Raw genomic sequence first — 8,491 nt, forward strand, 5'->3', positions numbered from 1 at the left:
GCTACAATTATTGTGACGACTCTAAAGATAATCTAATGAGACATTTCTCTCATGTGTGGCATGTTAAGAGTGATCTAGTCTGATATTACTTTATGAAGCACATATATGAGCATATTTTAGACAAGAACTCATGATTAATGTAAAAGCTACTGTATGTGGTGTTACTCAGACCTCAGTTTGAAATTACAGCATACCACAAGTACTTATCTGTGATTGTTGAACATTGGCGGTACTTGGAAGAATTTTAGACATAACGCAGGACTGCAAAGATTTACAATAGAGCAGAATGAAGTAAGATGGCACTCTTCATCACTGGAAGCTCAGTAGGCAGCTAGCTGGAAAAAAAAGACTAACATTTCTTCTTGAGATGATTAAAACCGAATGTCACTGCTGCTACACTGCAGATCCGAGGATAGCCATTAAGAATAACCATTAGGGCCTATTTTCATTTCATCTTGAAAATGCTTTTATCGGCAGAGATTTGAAAGTGAAGGCACAGAGAGAAGTCTCATATGTCAGCAGCAAGTTTAGGGCAAACAATGCACCAAGTGTCAGACTAATAGTGGTAAAGAAATAATATTTACTCCCCCACACCTATCTAAGAGCACCTCTTAGAAAATCTCTGTCCTCCTGAACTCAAGTGGCTATTGACTTGTTTTTCATGGAACAGTACAATGTGAGTCTATTCAGCAACTACAAAGGTGGGATGATGGGAGATCAGTCTTTGTTAAGGAGCACCACAGTGTGAAATTGAGCGTTGCTGTTGGATGCGACAGCATTTATTAATGTTCATGCTTGCTAATCTCTGTTAGCTTATCAGGCCATGATAAACATCCCCATTTCCCCCACGGATGGAATAATAATACAGACCTATGAATATTCATGTGCTGAAACTGCAAAGAGTGCATGGTGATTGAAAGATATTGCAAACCATTGCCGTGTGATGCTGAATTTAGTTTTGATTAAAAACAAAAACAGGGCCTTGCAAAACTATTCATACCTCACAAGCTTTTTTTTTTTTGTGTGGTTGTAGCATTTTTACAACCAGAACTTTCTATGTGTTTTATTAGGATTCTACTGCAAGTAACAGACCAACACAAATCAGTGCATAACTGAAGTGGAATGAAAATAAAATATTCCCAAAATATTAACAATTAAAAATCTGAAATTGTAGAGCCCATTTGTATTTAGTCCTGGTGTCCAAGAAGATGATTGATGATGAATTAGATTTACAGTAGGTCTGGACTTTGACTTGACCAAGCTTAGATTGAATGGAGCCAAAGCTGAACCTTGGTTCTAGTTTCAAATCCTTTGCAGCCTCTAACAGGTCTTCTAATGTTGTATTTTTAACCCTCCTTTGATCCTGTGACATCATTACGTTGGGCTGGGCCAGAGCCTTTTTAGAAAAGATTTCAATTAGACTGTAACCAGATTCAAAAAGTAAAGCTACAGTTAGATTCTGAGAAAAAAATTTTCATCCAGATTTTCTCTGCATCTTATTCAAGTTTGTCAAGCAAGAAACTTCATAAGCATACAGGCGTAAAATGCATGCATAAAACAATATATGAAAATAATGTTTCAGCAATAAAATACAGAAGTGTTACAGAGAATTGACCACCCTCAAAGATTATAAAATTCTCTAAGAGGAAATGTAATTTTAAGGATCAGAGCTGTCAGTAAACAATTCCCCATTCATGTCTAAACTTCAAAAAACACTTCTTCTGGGAAAAGTTCTGTTTTTCCAGTCCACGGATAAAACATGCCTCTTTCTATGATTTGAAGACAGGTTTATTTTTGCTGTGTTACAAGGGCCAGAGTCACCTCACCCCTTCAGTGTGTGCGCTACATGTGTTTAAAACATCTTGCAGAAATCTTAACAGCTCGCTGATGACCTGTAGTACCTGAAATTTATAGAGCTTTTAATATTACAGAACCATGAAAAATCCTGTTACAGATTTCATCTGTTTCGATTCTGAATTATTCAGTCAGACTCGCTCATTGGGGATTTTATGAATTAGTGTCAGGAATGTACATTAGCTTAACACATGGTCCCATTTCGGCAAAAGTTTCCAGCTAGTTATTGCACTATTTTGGGAGGACTGCACATTGAAGGAAAAACTCCATGAACATGCATGAATGGAAATTCCAGCTGGAGTGGATAGAAGATGAGAAAGATTTTGTAGTGAATGCTTTTGAGATCACACGTGCAGAAAAACAAAGTCTGTCCAGTTACTTTTCTGTGGCTAACAAGAGCGTATTTGGCTACAACTTAGATCGTCACAAACAGCACCGCTACAGTGACCACCACGTGCAATAGACCCGTGAACAAGAGAAAATAAAGCGATCTTTGCTTGTCCTTTTTGCCTCTGCTGGAGACTGAGGCATCTGATATGCTTCTTATTCTTCTTCATTGATATAGGTTTTATATTTTGCCATTTGAGCTGAATTGAAGAGGAGTGGAAATGGCTGAAAACATGGCTAAAAAGCCTTCTGTGGTAGGAAAGGGAGAATTAGCTGGTAAGGGGAATGCTTCAGAGGAAGAGGATCTTGATGGTAATGTGCATCATCCTTGAAATGCTGATCAATTAGCTGAGCAAAACAAACCAGCACAACAATAGCTCAAATAACAAAATCTGACAGTATGAGGAAAAGATACTGGGACGCAATTAACTGAAAAATGTTGAGATAGAACTGGAAGGAAAAATTTGCAAACTAAGGCACATGACTTGATCTTTTGTTGAAACAACACAAACATTTTCAATGTTCATGTATTTACAGTTAGTGCATAAAATAGCATTGAAATCACTTAAAATACTCATGCACTTTGTGTTCACTGTTGGTGGAATTATAAAGGTTAAAAATGTCATTAAATTGGTATTAAAAAGCACAGAATTTGATTAGCTGATTTCTGCTGAAAGCCTGTTTCAGCTTAAGCTGCCTGTTTAATGTAATGCCTCAGCATCTCATCTGGATCTATGATCAGACTTCTTATAAGTCACATCAAAATCTTCATTATGTGTTTTTTAAGCAGTGGATTGAACTACAGTGCTTCAGGTTATAAATGTGACAAAAGAGCAAAAACATGATAACTGCAAGCAGGAAAATGCTTTTCAGCAGCATTTCACAAACATGATGCATCTAGACAACAGTACATAAACAACAAAAATTGAGTAAGATAATAAATGTGTAACAAAATACTGACATTTCCTTGACATCATGTCTGTCTCTTACACACATCAACTTATCATTTTTTTCCCCACCACCTGACAGGAATGATTGTGACAGCAGTGCATCTGCCTGCCATAACAGAATTACAAAAAATCTCAACATAGACAGAAAATAAATATAAGCAGGTAATGGTCATATCAGATATAAAAAAAAAATACTGACACACTGGCCATCTAAGCATAAATAATATCTTAATGGGCTCCTCTTCGACTGAGAAGAAGAAAAATACAAAATGATAGCATACAATGTGTCTCAAAAATTAAAACATGATGCTTAGATGATGTTTCAAACTGCATGGCAGTGACGTTAATCAATGATTTTGAATGGACTTTGTCAATGTTTCTGTTTACAATTTCTTAGTAATCTTTTTAGCAATTTTTTTTAGGGATCTCTAGAATTTCAGCTATTTACATGTGGTTGTAGTTATTTATGTTCTCGAATGGCTCAAAGTCCAGACTAAATGCAAATGAGAAGCAATACTAGGATTTGAAGGCTGATGTTCACAGAAGCTCATCGTCCAGCCAGACTGACCTTGAGCTACTTTGCAAAGATATGCAAAGCTGACAGCCAGGTGCCACAAAATACCTGTAGCTGCAGTGATAAAAATATTCTACACAGAAGTGATTTCTAAAACTGCTACACATTTCAGATTTTTATTTTTTAAAACTGAGGTTGTTAAGATTCCTGTTTTGCATTTTTTTTTTTTTGCAAAGATACCAACTGTTCATAACCTCCCCACAAATCCTGCCAAATGAAATCCACACTCTCAGGACAGTTTAGCTCTGACATGAATTTTAGATTTGTGATACTTTCAAAGGGAACTTTGTGAATGAACCTACCACACAGTGCTTTTTTTTTTGTGCTTGAATTGTTTTCCTTCACAGCTGTCCTATTTTTCAACTTTGTTTGGATGCAGCTAAATACTTCAGTGGATGACCATGCACCACGCTGGCACCAACTGCTGCCAAAAGATTAACTTCAAAGGCTCTACATATCTTCAAGAATGCATTTTTGTTTTTAAGGAGGAAACAAAAATGAGCTGTTTTCTCCACCCTTAGTAGCAAGCGTCCATCTGCAGCACACAGACCGTGGAATGAGATCCTGTTGGGTGTATTTCAGTCTGTTCTGTCACACAGCACCTAATCTGAGTCTTGGATGAAAGATACGTTTTGACGAGGGTTGTATGAGAATTTAATGAGGCAAGATAGGAGTGAGCCTGGAGCTACTGCAGCCCATTGATGTGAGATGTTTTAAGGGGATTCCTACTTCTTTGCCTTTATGTTGGATGCGTTTGTGTGCGAGTCTAAAACAAAGCAAGTGTATTGCAAATTTTGCCCGATATGATTTATTTATTTTTTTTAACTAGCTGCTTGTGAAGCTCGTTGTGACCTTGATTTGAACTGCTTCAAAGCCATCGTTTGACCTGAAAGGACACATCGCATATAACATTTACCTAAAACTGTCTTTGTCAGATAACACCGTTGCACCCTCGCAAAATCCCCTGATCCATCTTTAGTTGAAAGGCGAGCCTTATTCAAAGGCATGCCTTGGGCAACATACATCTGAAGTAAAGGAAGATCAGCTTCTCCAGCTACCCTTTGATATCAGGACACCCCACTGTAAGTCTTGATTTTTTAGTGTGTTTATTAGCTGCTACAACAGATTTTTGATGGTCTCTGTTCAGAGGTGGAGAGCGCTGGAATCGTCCTCGGGGATGAATATGTGTGCATTCAACGCGGTAATGTGTTCTAATGGGCTTTCCATTCACTTCCTTGCAGTCTTCTCAACATAGCCCTTTAATGTTTCTGTCTGAATACAGGCATCTTCTCTAGTGTTCCCGTAACAGGTCTCCTAGAGGTCAATTAGCGATAATGAGGCAATAATGTGGTTTACTGCAAACCTAATTAGATTTGGTTTAGCCAGTGGGCTCTCTGATGTCCCCTCTAAGAGGCTAAACTATGCATATCATTTTCTGGGTGTTTGTTTCATTTTACTTCATGTGGACAGGAAGCAGTTTTCACACAGAAAGCTGTAACACTTGATTCAAATGTTTACCTTTTAAGCCTCCATCACTATCATCTAATTAGTGGGAATCCGCTCTTTCACACAACAAGTCATAATATGGAGGCTCTTTATTTAAAACAGTAACAGGCAGAAGAAGCCAAACATTTCCCTAAGTATAGTGCAAACATACTTACACTCCTTGAACTTGTTCAAATGTTGCCACATTTGAACAAATGTACCACCAGACGTCTCTACTGCAGTGCTTCTACTGTTTTTGGCAATAAGTTAAAGTTTTTTGGTGCCAGCAAAACAAGCCATTTCAAAACCTACAGTATGTAGTATCACAAATCAGCAGGCACTGCCCCTCACCTAGCAAAGCCCCTTATGTTCCCATACAACAAGCAGAGTTTGAGCATGTTTGTTCAGCTGGTTTTACTGCAGTATGTGCTTTAAAATGGCTGCTGGAAAAAACATGTGTTTTGTTGTTAACTTACCATTCAGACACCACTTTCTTGTTTGTTCAGCAGGATATTCTTCAGCTATGGTTGTATAATTGCTCATCTGTTTGCAGCCATTTTCACTTGCAAGTGCAAATGTTGAGTTGGGGGCGTGGCCATCAGCAGCTTATTTGGATTTAAAGTAACAAGAGGCCCTAAAACCGATCATTCTGAAAGGAGTTCAAAATAACTAATCAGATCAAAATCTCATTATCAAAGGATGACTTTGTGAAAAAAAATGTATTGGACATGTTTTGTATGGCCCATAGACCTATCCTAACCTGTTCAAGCCTGATAGACTAAAACAAATTATTGCAATATGGTGAAGTTGAAAGAAATTGTACTTTTTAATGTATTTTATTTGCCATCTGACTCAAACAGTATTCTTCACAGGTTTGCTGTGTTCCCCACATAGCTGGATGCAAACTGTAAAGAGGTATTTTCATGCCTTTCTTATTGCCTCTCATACTTAAAGGGCAAAATTGCTGAGTTCACAACTAATAGTAATGCTTTCAGCAGTTTCTCCCACTTCATCTGTGAATTTCTGCAGCTCCGCCAGAGTTACCATGGAATTTTTGGTCTTCATCTCTGCCTGATGCTCTCCTGGCCTGTCAGTTTAGGTGGAACACCATGTCTCAGAATATAAATAATGGGGTCTTCCAGAAAAAACCCCACAAATTAATTTAGATTAAATAAAAGAATATTTAAAAGTAAGATAAATAATTTGTGTGTCGTTTCTGGCAGCATGATATTGACTTTTAGTCTGAGTAAGAGAGGTTGCGTGATGTGTTATGATGACATGATGTGGATTTTTGGTTCAGCTTGTTGAATATTAATTAAACTGAATGAAAATGAAACTTGATGGATAAATATAGATTCTGATTGTAATTTTTTTGACCCTGTCAGTCATTTCTTAAGGTTGAAGTAAAGGATTTACATTATGAGTGATGAAATAATAATCAGTAAGCAGGAGCAGGAAGAGTCACAACTCCCAAATGGGTATGAAGCAAAATACCAAATCACGAGTCCTATTCTCATGGCTTATTTCAAATAAATCCCTGGCTGGCTTATTAAACTTGTGATTTAATGTAAATAGTCTTTGAGGTCAACTGACTAAAGCAGTGGTGCTGAGATGTGAGGAGGGCAGTGTCCATATTTCTGCCACAATGAAGCTTGTAAGATACTAACACCAGAGGTGAATGTCTTCTCTGTGACCCATTGGCCCAAAGAAAAGGTTTAAATTCTGCATTCGTCTTCCATGAGAGCAGGCATTCAAGTCTTTTCTTGGCAATTTGTGCCGCATTGTTGCAGGAAATTATGGGGGGGACTCTCGGTTCCCTACTGAACATAACAAAAGCGCAGATGAATATAGATATTAACTGAATTTACTATGACAGGTTTAGAGCCAATATTGCGAGACAGGAAATTGCACGGTTTGAGTTCACAGAAGGTGGACTAAAAATGTTTCCTAAACTCAAAGAGAAAGTTGACCATATTCTTTGTTGATTATTAGTTGGCTCTTCTCCCCAACCCCCCCCCATTGCAACGTTTCCCTCCCAAAAAGATGAAAGGACAATTTCCATGTTAAGTGGACCGCTTCTCTGAGTTTTGTTGACGTAGCGAAGTGCATCTAGACATGCTCATGTGTGAGCGAGGAGCTTTTTCCAACAGCTAAGATTTGATAAGGTTTTGCTGCTGCTTCCATCTATTGGATTTCTCTCTCTCTTAATGTAATTCCTCTAACTGTATGGAAACCAAAATTGCATTACCCTCCCCGCATTAGGAGATAAAGAGAATACAGTAATCTGTGTGCATTGTTTATCACAATACATATGTATGTTTTGTTTTGCTCAGAATATCCTGAGAAAGCAAACAGATTGCTTGGTGCATCTGTGTATAATTTGATTCTTGTCATAGCCCAACTTTTTTAGATGAGTACTGCACCTCACCATCCTCTGCACATTGACAAATATTCCACATTCCTTTTATATATTTATTTATTAAAATTGTTTAGAGAAAGGTCGTCCATCTGTTCCAGCAAAGTCATAAAAGAATTAACATTCTTGAATGTGACGAAAACGGGTAGAAAGGGATCTAAAACTCTCTAAAGCATTAAAAAGATCCTCTTTTAATGCAGGTTTTGTTCCTCTCAACAGGACGTCTGTTTACAACACAAGGAGTAATTTTCTCTCCCTTTTATTGCAACACCTACCACAGCTTCTTAAGTGAACAGTGGAAAAAAAAGTTTAAAAAAACAACTCCTCCTGCTGCTGCTCCTCCCAAGAAAAATGGTTTTCCTTATCTCCCCCACTTCCAATCTGGTGAGGATAACTGTAATCCAAACTATTTCATCTGTTGCTCCTATAACCTTTCCTGGCGCTGTAATGACTGCTGCTAGCCTCTAGAATCCCATAACAAATCAATCACTCATATTGACAGCTTTATCTTCTTTTCTGTTACAGCTTCCAGATTTTCAGCTGCTCTATCTCTGGTCTCCAAACTATATCTGCAATGTTTCAAAAATCAAATGAATGGTGTTCAGAACACAGAAGCAGACATTCACAAACATATATGATTTACATTCATAATCATGATTTTTTTATAGATATATATACAGTACAGACCAAAAGTTTGGACACACCTTCTAATTCAATGGGTTTTCTTTATTTTCATGACTATTTATAAGGCAAGAAATCCCACTTAACCTGACAGGGCACACCTATGAAGTGAAAACCATTTCAGGTGACTACCTCTTGAAGCTC

At 37.6% G+C, this 8,491-nt stretch overlaps 1 long non-coding RNA gene across 1 annotated transcript in view; it reads right to left on the minus strand.

Annotated features, from left to right (window-relative positions):
• Positions 1-5,824, minus strand: part of LOC114146906 (uncharacterized) — a 32,029-nt gene extending 26,205 nt beyond the window's left edge. Inside the window, exon 1 of the long non-coding RNA XR_003595979.1 lies at positions 5,727-5,824. This is a non-coding gene — a long non-coding RNA (uncharacterized LOC114146906). The remainder of the gene's footprint in view (positions 1-5,726) is intronic.
• Between the last annotated feature and the right edge of the window lie 2,667 nt (positions 5,825-8,491).

Source organism: Xiphophorus couchianus, chromosome 6 (assembly GCF_001444195.1).
Source record: "Xiphophorus couchianus chromosome 6, X_couchianus-1.0, whole genome shotgun sequence".
NCBI lineage: Eukaryota > Metazoa > Chordata > Actinopteri > Cyprinodontiformes > Poeciliidae > Xiphophorus > Xiphophorus couchianus.